General features: G+C 39.4%; 1 protein-coding gene across 2 annotated transcripts in view; it reads left to right on the top strand.

Moving 5' to 3' along the window:
- Nucleotides 1-12799, top strand: part of CLDN10 (claudin 10) — an 88935-nt gene that overhangs the window by 36774 nt on the left and 39362 nt on the right. The gene's annotated exons all lie outside the window — the stretch shown is intronic.

Raw genomic sequence — 12799 nt, forward strand, 5'->3', positions numbered from 1 at the left:
GCCCAGCTCACGCTCTCACTCTTCTTGAAGGCTTGGTGGTTTCCTCCACCTTTGCCTTTGTTACTCCACCTCTGACGTCTCACCCATTTCTCCTGCCCGCTGCCGTCAATCTCCTTTCTCCTCCTCACACACAACTAGCCTAAGAGCTCCCCGACCATAAATGCCGATCTTCCAGGTGCACTGGTACGTGTTTAACAACCAGTGGGTGGGGTGGGCACGTGGGGGGCTGATTTGCACCGTCCGTCAATTTCTGTGGAGTAAATCACGCCCAACTGGGCAGATTGTAAACTTCCGATGACATGTTGTCAGTGGCCTCTCAAAATTCCTAAAATGTTAGCAATGGTCAAGTTCTCCTAAGCCTCTGTGAGGGGTCCAGCACGCCACTGCTTCTGATATGGAGAAGTCACATTGAATGAGGGATTGTTCCCATCCCTTCCTTTGGGAGAGAAACTAGAATGAAATGAATAGTCTGGCTTACAAGTGAGGTTGTTCTCAGGGGATGAAATTCGGAAATGACTACCTTCGAGTTTTGCCTTGGTCAATCTTCCTCTCCCCTCTCAGTGAGTGTATTCACTATGCCCTTTCTAGAAAACCTCTGGATTTTTCTGACCCCTCTGAGCACACTTTAATGTTTATGAATTCATTCCTTATTTTGCCATTTTGCAGACCCTTGGATTTTGCACAAAGGCACTACTTCTTTGTGCTAGCATCAGTTAGAGAATGTTCTGTTTTCTCAGATTGATGGTAAACTTAAGGGTAAGGATCTTATCTCTACACGTGATTGATTCTCGAATGCTTGATTGACTGCTTGTTAAGCCTTTCTCTGATTTGCCTTACCCTAATCTTTACTAGGCCCTGCATTTAACAAATTGTTTTCATAGCCAAATATTAAGCCATATAAATACATTCTCTCTTACATACAATGAAAATTTAACTAATTTTGTAATTGTATAAAATGTCTTTGCACAGTGAAGAAATCCTTCAATGTTGGTAAATTGTGTTTCTGGGAAATCAAAGTGATAAGATTCGTTGGAGACTTCCCTGTTACTGGCTGCCGTCCTACCTGAGGCAAATTATTCAGGTCTCAAGCCTCCAAGTATAAACAAAGGGTAATAAGAAAGCTTTCAGGGTGCTGGAAAGGCTCTGTCAGCCAAAAAATGTAAAGTAGGTGAACTCTAATGTAAAAGTACCTGCTGAGTATGATGTCTTTGTCAAGCATAAGAATTTTATAGGATATAAAACATTTTGCACTGCAGGGATCATTTTTTAAAGCTCAAAGCTTCTTGGAGCGTCTACAAAATTTAGGATTTGACAACCAGTTTTACAAGAACCTCGTCCAATCTTTTCATACATCCAAAAGTCAGTCAGCTGTAAGAACCCCAAGCAGCATTAAGTAAAATGAGATACTATAAATACAGATTAGTATCATTTGTCCAAGCCATTGTGGGGTCCTCTTTAGATGAAAAAAAAAAAAAGCAAAACCAGTGATAGAATGGCAGAGAAGAAAAAGGCAAGAGAAAAAAGGTGCCTGAAACAAAGGAGGCCTTTCACACCTGCGTCCGTTTGTTAACAGAAACAAGTGTTGAGAAAGTTGAATGATGTGAAGGGAACTAGTTTCACAGAAAAGCACTCCTTTGTGCCCGAATTTTCTGCAGTGGGCAAAGGTGAGAGAAGGAGGTGAGAAACCCTCTTGGTGTTTCAGACCCAGGACAATGGTATCTTAGGAAAGGCTGTTTAATGTAAAAATTCACTCTTCTCTTTCTCTCTCTTTTTTTCTTTCTCTCTCTCTTTCCTTCCTTCCTTCCTTTCTTCCTTCCTTCTTTCCTTCGTCCCTTCCTTCCTTCTCTTTCTCTCTCTCCCCCCTTCTTTCTTCCTTTTTTTAATGGAAATGGGAACAATGTGTTTGGCCAACCCATGACAAAGCTTAAAGGAAGAGATGAGCAAATACAGCATGGTGAATATTTTAATTCCCACTGAGGTAGGTAATTTCACCCAGGGACAATAGCTTAGTTTCTGCCACACAGGACGCTGTCCTGGGAGTTTCCTAGGGGCCCATCCGCTCCCAGACACCTGGTACCATTTTCTCTCTGCCACCTCCACCACCTGTGCTTTCAGGTGAGCTAGGAAGTGGTGCTTACGGGTCGGGGCTTCGTGTGCCTACAGACTTACTTAGGAGGAGGTGCCGAGCAAGAACGCAGACACACCAGCTTCCTGCACACACACGAGTGCCTAAAGTGCTCTCCCAGTATCTGCTGCACACTCAGTCAGTTTCTTAACACTTCAAAAAATAGCCCAGTTCCGGTGTTACATCACTCAGTCAGTGCTTTATTAACGTGTACTGGGAACTCTCCTACCTTGTAGAGTGGCCCTGATAATTCAGGGTCAGGAGCTTCTGCATCGTTCATTACTCAGTAAACGTGTGAGTCCCTGCGCCTGCCGGGCACTGTGCTGGGCAATGGACACACAGTGTGAAGGAGAAACTTCCATTTTACACAGCAGAAGGCAGACATGCTCCCCACTGAAGACAGTTTTGTTTTCTAACTAACATAAAGACTAAAAATCATTTCACTTGAGAATTCCAAACTGTAAACTCAGTCCACTTCCTCCCACACGGCACCCTCTAACTTGAGTTCCACTCTCAACCCTTCCTCCCTCCACGGCCTCCTTCCCCAACATCCTCCTTTCCCAAAATCCTATCTCCTTCTTGGCCTGCTGGATTCCAAAAGCAGTAAAATAAAGTTTTTTCCTTGAAATAAGAAAATAATCTTTTTAATTTAGGAAAGCTAAGAAAAGGAAAAGCTGTAGGGGAAAAAACCCTTGTGTATGGAATGAGCACTAAGCATTAATTCATGCCTATTTTTTGAAAACTTATAATCAGTAAGAACTGGGCTAGGGCTGAGATAAAACTTCCTTCCTAGACCAGACATTCTTTTTGCTTTGTTTTTTTGTTTGTTTGTTTGTTTGGTTTGGTTTTGTTTTTGTTTTTGTTTTTTTTTTTTGAAGTATTGTCAGTTTACAATGTTGTGTCAATTTCTGGTGTACAACATAATGTTTGAGTCATACATACACATACATATATATATTCCTTTTCATATTCTTTTTCATTATAGGTGACTACAAGATATTGAATATAGTTCCCTGTGCTGTACAGTAGAAACTTGTTGTTTTTCTATTTTATATATTGTACTATCTGCAAATCTTGAACTCCCATTTTATCCCTTCTCACCCTCTTTCCCCCTCTTAACTGTGAGTTTGTTTTCTATTAGACCAGACATTCTAATCTCTGTCTATAAGCTTTAGATACAAACAAAGCAAATATGCAAACAAACACACAGTGCTGCAGCTTTCCACGGGTGCCAGTCAGGGAAGAAGCAGGCATGTGATGCAGAGTAACGCAGTGGTGGGCTGGAGCTAGCTCACATCTGTGCACAAGATCTGATGGTTGCATTTCAGAAGTTCTGCCAGCCCATGGACTTCACATGAGTAGCTTGAAATCAGCCATGGGAGCAGTGTTTAAACCACAGAAATAAGCAAATCCTAACAGTCAGGGATTCTTTCCCTTCCCTTGAGAGCCCATGATGAAACATTTACCAGCACACCACTGATAACTGGGTAGAGGAACTGGGCTATTTTTTTTAAAATGTAACATGCCCTGTCCAAGGAGATAACATTTCAACAGAGACCTGTTAAGAGTTTGGTTAAGTGTTTCAGAAGGTTCAAGAAGTGTAAGGCAGTAAGATTGGTGACCTGAAGGATCTTTTAGGAATTAGGAGCAGATGGGGGTGATTAGAGAGCAGTAAGTGAAGAGGACAGAGGCCAAGACAAGCTATGGATCAGATAATATGAGGCTTTGTAAGTCAAGGCAAAGCATCTAGATGTTCTTTCAAGAGAAATGGAGAGCCATTGAAGGGTTTTAATTGGGTAAGAGGTGTATGTGACCTGATTTGATTTTTATGTTAAGAGGCTCACTCTGGCTACTGTGTGAGATGAATTTTAGGTGATGGATGGGGCAAGCATTGAGGCAGTATCTCAGGTAGGTGGTGATGTCACATGGACTCCTATGGGGGTGGCCCTGCAGATGGAAAAGAGTAGATAGATTTGAGATAAACTGTGGAGGAAGAGCTGGCAAGAGACTTGGCTGCACTTTACAATAACTGCTAGTATTTTTTAAGAAAGAAAAATGTTGCACGCAAGAACAGAATGACTACATTTTGCAGCATGAGTGGGAGTCTTTCCTCTGCATGAAGTGAGGCTATGAGTCAGCCGCCCTAAGGAGAAGGAATTGTGGTAATTGAGGGGCCTTGGGTTCACCTCAGAGCTTGCCTTCTCTTTGCTTTGTCATCCAGCCTTTACTTTGGATTCCAAGCGCAGGGGGTTGGAGAGAAGCGATCGTTCCAGCCTAGTTCCTTTGATGGCGTCTTGAAGAGCACTGGTCCAGCAGGAGGAGCACCACTGCTGATACCCTGGACCTCAACAGGCTTGAGAATAAAGTTTCCAGTCCTCCACTGGACTTTAAATTAAAGTCCAATTAAAAGGCTTAAAAGCCTACTTTTACGTATCACTTTGCTGAGAGAAACTCAGTTTCTCTTTCTCTTTGAAAGGTAAGCGCTAAAACTAAGTGCTATAACCCCCCCACACACACACACTGAGGAAACTTACTTATGAAAATGATGTTGTGCTCCTTGTTCCAGTAACCAAAGCTACTGTGGTCCTTGGTGGCCGCAAGGCAGACAATGGGTCCCAAATTGCTATTTGACATATATTTCAAATATTCAACTCCCTGGAAAAAAACTTTGTAAAAAAGGGCCTGGAGTTTGTTGTTTTTTGTTGTTTGTTTGCATTGGATAAGGAGGCGTCGGCAGGCTATTTGAGGGAAGATGGTGTAGTGGTGTTTTTATAAGGCTTTTCCTTTGGATAGCCATTTTAACTGTCAGAGACGTGCATTCTTAATACCTATCTACTTGGGAAAATAGCAGGTATCCCAAACCAGTTTGTCTTTTTAAAGTTTTTTAAAATGAAGATCTGTTTTATAACTTCAAGATAATAAATGTTAAAATATCCAAATAAATAATTGCTATAAATGTATATTGACTAAACAGTAGAAAGAACTAGAACTCCATTCACAATGATAGAATATTTCTCGTCTGTATCTGTTGGCCCATAGTCATGATATCTGCACAGTATCATTATGTTCTAAATCTTCAGACAGTTTAAACGGTATTACAAAATACAAGAAACAACGTGCAAGTGTAACCCCCTGAGAACTTTGAAGATCATAGCTCGAGGGAGAAAGGATTCACAGAGAAGGAACAGTAGACTTCAGGCTTGACTGGAGGATTTGGATTTAGACTAGAGAGACATACTTTCAAATCAGTGGCTGTGTTTGGAGAGCACGTTGCTTTGTGAATGCTTTCAAGCTCTTTCTTTCTTTCTTTCTTTCTTTTTTTTTTTTTTTTTGTTAACTTCCTCTGAAATCCAAGAGGATAATGTTTTTACCAAAAATATTTACCAGGAAATCGGAAACTTAAGTGATTGAGTCCCAAAGAAAACCAATTTTCAAAAACCCTTAAAGCCTCTATTGATAGGCGAACAAATACTATACAAAGATTCTGGTCCCTCTGCCATTCTCAAGGACCTCTTTGGGGATGGCAACAAAACCTGTCAGGTCAGGCAGCTAAGAAAATGACTTTGGATCTCTGTGTGTGCACAGAAGGGCACCAAAGGGAATCCTATCTTCTTATGGTCTTCGTACCCATATTATGAATGTTTTACTATACAAATTAAGAAATTAATCAGAACTTATGGTGGCACTGGGGAGGTCTCTTTCTGCCAGAAACATGACTAACCACATCCACTAACCACAGGCAGTATTTGTCCATAGAGTCATTGTGATGAAGCCATTTTCTAGGTTAATAGATAATTTTCTTCCTTCCTTTCTCCCTCCCATCTTTCCTTCCTCCCTTTTTTCCTTCCTTCCTTCCTCCCTCCCTCTCTTTCTCCCTTACTTCCTTTCTCCCCATCTTTCATCCTTTCTTCTTCTCTTCCTTTCTTTCATGGACTTTTATTGAGCACTTACTCCTGCACAATGCTAGGAGCTGCAGATAGAAACAGGAATGAGGCAGCCCTTGCCCTCTGGGAGCTTTTTCCATAGACAGACAAATAATAGGAGCATGACAGGCCGTACAGTCAGTCCTCCGTATTCGTGGGTTCTGCATCTGCGGATTATACCAACCTTGGCTCAAGAATATTAAAAAAAACAGTTTCAGAAAGTTCTAAAAGCAAAACTGAATTTGTCGCTTACCAGCAACTATTTACATAGCACTTACTTACAACTAATCACATGGTATTTACATTGTATTATGTGTTATAAGTAATCTAGAAATGATTTGAAGTATACTGGAGAATCTGTGTAGGTATGTGCAAATACTACATCATTTTATATCAGAGTCTTGAGCATCCTTGGATTTTGGTATCTGTGGTGCTTCTGGAACCAACCCATTTCAGACACTGCGGGACAACTGTATTCTTAAGGCCAGGCTTCCAGTGTTCAAATTCCCTATTTTGTCACTTATTAGTAGTTTGGAAATGTGGGACAAGTAACATTTCTTGGGCTCAGCTTCCTCACCTGAAAACTGGAGATGATTATCTGCCACAGAGTTGTTGTGAAGACAGAATGAGTATATGCATGTATAGTGGTTAGAATCGTACCTCGTACATACTTAGAACTCAATAAATGTTTAGAAGCCATTATTTTTTATCATTATCACATCCTCACAGAGAATCCTTGAAGGCAGGGCCAAGGTTTTGCTCAAATGGTTTGGGTCTACTCTAACACCTAGAAAAATTGATGAGCTAGTTCCCAAAGTTCAGTCATAGCTCACCTCCCTAGTTATTTACATGGGAACATTTGCAAAACCTAGACTTAACAGTTCCAGCCACAAAGGAAAAAAATTCCGTATGTAGAATGTCTGATTTTCAAGAGTGCAACTTCCTGGTGGCATTGCTGTAAGAGAGTAGCCGCAAAACAGACCCCAGGTATCACAATCATGCTGATGTGACCAGAGCTACAGAATTGTTGGGAGATGTTGGTCAGAAAAAATATTTTTGGTTTAGGGTGTGATCTTGTATCATATTTCTGACAATAATTAAATAACTGAATCAACTGTTGAGACCTCGAGTACGTGACAACCCTCAGCAAAGCCATTGACATTGGGTAAATTGCTTAATCTCTCTATACTTCAGTCTCGTGGGAGGGCTGTCCTGGGGTTTAAAGAGCATAACACAGGCCAGTGCTGAGCACAGTGCTCAGGACACAATACAAGCTCATTCAAGGTTAGTGTGTAGGGTAGGCACTGAGTTTACTTACACATAACAGAAAACACAGGGAATGGTGCCTTCAGTGTCTGGGGTTTGTTTTTCTCTCACCAAATAAGAAGGTTGGTGGCCCAGGGCTGGTCCAGAAGCTTCAGAAGGCAGAAGCCGGGTCTCTGTAACTCTCTGGGCCTTTCTGTCATGTCTGGTCACAAGAAGGCTCTGTGCTTTAAGCAAGCTTTGTGCTTTAAGCAGGAACATCAAAGTCTGGGGTCTGTTAGTTTTTTAAAAAGAAGGAGAATTGATATGGCAGTCCTCGCTGCAGTTAGCTATTAATTATCTAGCAGTTTATCACACCAAATCTTCTTAATAGCTATGGAGGTAGGCATAGGCGGTATTATCTCCATTTTACAGATGTGGAAACTGAGGCTAGAGAGGTGACAAAATTTATTCAAGGCCATACAGTGAAGAGGAGAGGGAGGGGCAGAACTTTAAGATGGGAAGTAAATGAGAGTCAAATGTGAAAATAATCTATGGAAATCATCTATGAAATTCAGATAGGAAAAGCAGATGAAAATCTAAGGTGCAAAGAAAGAATTGTTCTTATGGTTATGACTATGTTTTCCTTCAAAATGTAGTTTGAAGAACATTGTGTGTGTGTTTAGATGAACATGCATCCATGTGTTCAAGTGAGTGTATCAGTGTGTCTGACAGTAGACGCCACCGTGTTAACAAACTCAGAAATAATACCAGATTAAGCTTTCTAGATTAATAAAAGCTTTCAGCACATTTAGATTGATTTTATTCAAAATATTCTATTTTAAAATAGATTTCCCATATGGTATATTACATATACATTGCCTTTTAGATGATTTAAGCAACTTTTAACATTTAAATAAATATTTTCTATCGAATATGCCCTCAGTCACAGTCATTTTTGTGTATTTTAAATAGGTGGAAGAGGACCATCATAGTTAGAGATCATCATAAAAATTAATCTTACCAGAAATCAAAGTTTAATCATTTCTCTTGTAGATTATCCTCCATTTTGGATTGTTTTGCCCTTCACTTCAAGTACACAATTCAGCTGGAGTTAGTTTTGTGTATCATGTGATGTAGAGAGGAATTTCATTTTTTTCTGTATGATTATCTAACTGCCCCAACAGCATTTATTGCAAATTTGCTAATTAAAATCAAGTATCTATCACCTGTCTGTCTGTCTATGTATCTATGTATCTATGTATCTATCTATCTATCCGCAGGACTGAGTCTGGACTCTATATTCCTTTCCATTAGACTAATATCACCACATCTTAATTCCTGTAGATTTGTAATAAGTCTAGATATCTAGTAGAGTAAGGGATTCAACTTGTTCTTCTCTTTGAGTATCTGGGCTATTTTGGACTTCTGCATTACCATGTAAATTTTAGAATCAACTTGTCAGTTGATTCCAACCACCTGTTGGAATATTTATTGGAGATAGCACTGAATTTATTAAACAGTTGAAAAGAATTGCATGTTTTATATTATTGATTCTTCTAATTAATGAACACAACATATAAATAAAATATAATCCTCAGATTCAAAGAAGGAGAGTCTCTGCCCTGGACTCTGTGGCTTGTGCTCCTTCCATGGAGTTAAGAGTCCACTAGGTCAAAGGAATGTGTCACTCAGAGCCATCACTTCCTCCTTCTGGACTATGATCTGGGTATCAAATCTTGGAATTTCCTGCCCCAAGAGAACTCAAACCCATTTCCAGGACCTGCACAAACCTCTTCCCTGGTGCTGTCCTCCCAAAGGCATAGAAATCCATCAGTGTACACCCTTAGGTTAAGGGATGGTCAAGTAGTGGTAAAGGGATGCAGGTGCTGTGGATGGAGCTTGGATGTGTGCATTAGAGTGTCTACACATGCACATGAAAGTACTTCCTGGTACAGTGTGGGATGGAGCCGGGGGTGGAAGGAGAAATGGGCCCTAGAGAGAGTACACAGACTGTGAGTCAGGGGCTGCATCCCAGCAGGAATTCTGAAGAGTCCAAACTATGCGGCTTTCTAGGTAGTTATAAAAATACATTTGTCAATGTAGGAAAATATATTATATTTTCTTTAACCATGTGTTGGCTACATTTATTACTTTAAAATATTTAGACATACAATATGTAGACCTCCATTTGTGTCTTGCCCCAGGTCCCACAAAAAGTCAGAGCAGGACTGATGGCATTTAGTTTTATTTTAACCTTTAATTTGAATCAATAATATTTTAAGGCTCTCTGCATAAAGATCTTGAACATTTCTCCTAAAATTCGTTTCTAGTTATTTGATATTTTAAATTCTATTTTAATGGAAAAAATCACTATTTTAACTGTTGGCTGCATTTCCATAGAAATTCAGTTAATTTTTTAAATGTTGACTTTGGATTTAACAAACTTGTTAACCTCTTCTACTAATTCTAATAACTTATCTGTAGATTATCTTGGATATTCTATACAATTATATGTAGTCTGTGAATAACAGTAATTTCATTTTTTGCTAATTTCCAAGTTTCACATTGTGTCTATCCATTTATCACCTGATAGAAGTTTGGGTTGTTTTCACCATTTGGCTATTATGAATAATGCTGCTAAGAGCATTTGTATGTAACTTTTAAAAAAAACAATTTTTAGGGGGGAGATAATTAAGTTTATTTATTTATTTTTACTGGAGGTACTGGGGATTAAACCCAGGACCTTGTGCATGCTAAGCATGCGCTCTACCACTGAGCTATATACACCCTTCACCTCTGTATGTAATTTTTTGTGTGAACATATGTTTTCAGTTCCCTTGGGTATGTACATAAGAGAGGAAGCTGCTGGGTCATATAGTAATTCTATGTTTAACTTTTTGAGGAACTGGGGACTATTTTTCACAGTGGCCACATCATTTTATATTCTGACCAGTAGTGTATGAGTCTTATAATTTCCCCACATCCTCACCAACATTTGCTATTTTCCATTTTTTTTTCAGTAAAGTCATATTGAGTGGGTGTGAAATGGTATCTTACTGTGGTTTTGATTTGTGTTTTCCTGATGACTTACAATACTGAGCATCACTTCACATGTTTCTTGGCCATTTATATATCTTTGGAGAAATGTCTAAATTCTTTGCACATATCTAAATTGGGTTATTTGTCTTTTTATTTTTGAGTTGTAAGAGCTTTTTATATATTCTGGATACTAGACCCTTATCAGATTTGCACATATTTTCTCCATTTCTGTGGGTTGTCTGCTGATCCAAAGTGACATGTAATGTGAGCAAGAAATAAACCTTTATTGTTGAAAGCCACTGCGAGTCTTGGGTAGATGCTGACTGCAGAATAACAACAAAAATTGACTAAACAACTTGCATCTAGCTTTGTGCATCCGCACTGTCCCACACCCCATTTGCGTTTGCCCTATTGAGCAGGATTGAGCAGGAAATAGGAGTGCCAGACTTCTTCTAAATAGACTTTCAACCACTCCTTCTGTTTTTAACTCTGTCTTCTTCCAAAGATGCCCGGGACCATCTAATTGTGGCAGTCTACAGTATAATTCAGGTAGTTTCTGGGCTTTCCTCACTGCCAACCTAGGCTTCAACCCTCTCTGTTCTGTTAGGCAGCTTACCATTTGTGAATCTTATTTCCAGATTCCAAAATTTTACGTTCGTGTTTCCTCTATCACCTCTTTGCTCTTGATGGTTTTATACAATAATTTTTTAAAAAATCTGTTTACTGTCTTTTTGGTGGAGTTTCAGGAGGAAACAAATGTAAGTATGTATATCTACTATCTTTACCCAGAAGTTTATCTTCGCTCTTCAACATTTTAACTAAAAAAAAAAAAGTCTGCGGTCAATGTGTATCACTCCATGACCAAGTGCAATTCTTTGCATCCAAAGGCAAAGTGCATTTTCATCCAGTATCGGCTACAGCCATTCAGTCTAAGAGGAATGTGGCATTTGGAGGGAAAAGCTTTTTGCTCATCAGCTGCTGTAGTTGAACTGGAGGTATGCGGAACCACTGGCATCTAAGATCAGTGGCAACCTGGAGGTTTTCCAGTCCTGTGATGAGTGCTGTGAGCTGGAAGTGTTTTGGGGCTACATGAAGTACTTATTTGCATACTTTTTTCAAAATCTTTTTTCTTCTGTGGTGTGACTGTATTTCTATCATGCCACGTATGCAAGTGAATCATACATTTTGGTGTCAAATTCTTTTTGGTTTTCACATCCAGTACAGCAAAGAAGGTGATCAGGTAAATGAAGCCAGAGGCAGGATGAATGAACCATCTGCTAAAAATTAAATTCAAATAAGACATTGATAACAAGTAAGATCAAATAGAAATGAATATGATGATTTTCGTCTCCCAAAGGGCTGACAGCCAAATTGAATGAAGCAAACTCTAAGCAACGGGAGCACGTTCCCATCAGTGAAGGACGGAGCTCATGGCATGGAGAACAGACCCTGCAGCATAACCCTTCAGTGAGCTCTGACTGCATTCATGGGCCATTGTATTGAATGGGTAGCTGGCAAGAAAATAAAGTTCATTCAACAAGTTGGTAACATTGAGTTAAAGAGAGAAATTAGCTAGTCTTTAAGACCACACACAAACTAATCTCTAGAGCTGGAACATAGCACAAATTGATTGTCCCGGGAGAATTAGAAAAGGTGCCAACATAATGACTGATTGGTGGCCAATTTGGGACATTTTCTTCCTTTTGAAGCAAAGCTGGAAACAAAGGTTTTTTTGTTTGTTTGGATTTTGCTTTTTTTTTTTTTTTTTAATGTGGAACTGGTTGAGTCAGTGAGATATTACCGTCTACACCTCGTTTATTCCTTTTTGTGTGCATTTGATCCTATGGACACATGCTATACCTATAAATTTCTAAATCAAAAACAAAGTCCTCAAAATAATTAGGAGAAGAAGACTCAACAGATGCTATTAAAATCTCTTCTTGCTTTGCTTATGGATTTATTTCTTCAACCAGTAAGTTAGTGGTGCTTTCTTTTTTCCATGATTGGGGATATTTCCATCAGAGCTCATGAAATATTTCTTCCATGGCAAGTGAGATTTCCAACTAATTGAAGTGAATGAACACGCTTCTTTCAAAAGAATGTGCCATGTTGCACAGAAAACAGGGCTTGAAAGGAATTGTTAAGAACCATTAGCCTTATTAATGTTATTTTTTGGTGCTGTCAAGGGCACTGGGAACTACAGTCTTTTGCAGCAGAATTCTTAGCTGCTAGATGAGCTTGCCTCCAGGCTGGAATAATTAAGTCACCTGACTTTCCTGTAACTTTTATTATTTTTAGCTTCATGAGGCAGCATTCATGCACAAGTGGTCCTTTTCCATTCCCCAAAAGTCTTTTGTAGGACACTGACAGTCTTTCTTTCCCTACTTCTCTGCACGAAGTGTGCAGAAATCCCTGTGCATATACCAAGAGCTCATATACAAATAATAAATACAATTAGGATTCTGAC

The sequence above is a fragment of the Camelus bactrianus genome, chromosome 14 (genome assembly GCF_048773025.1).
Source record: "Camelus bactrianus isolate YW-2024 breed Bactrian camel chromosome 14, ASM4877302v1, whole genome shotgun sequence".
NCBI lineage: Eukaryota > Metazoa > Chordata > Mammalia > Artiodactyla > Camelidae > Camelus > Camelus bactrianus.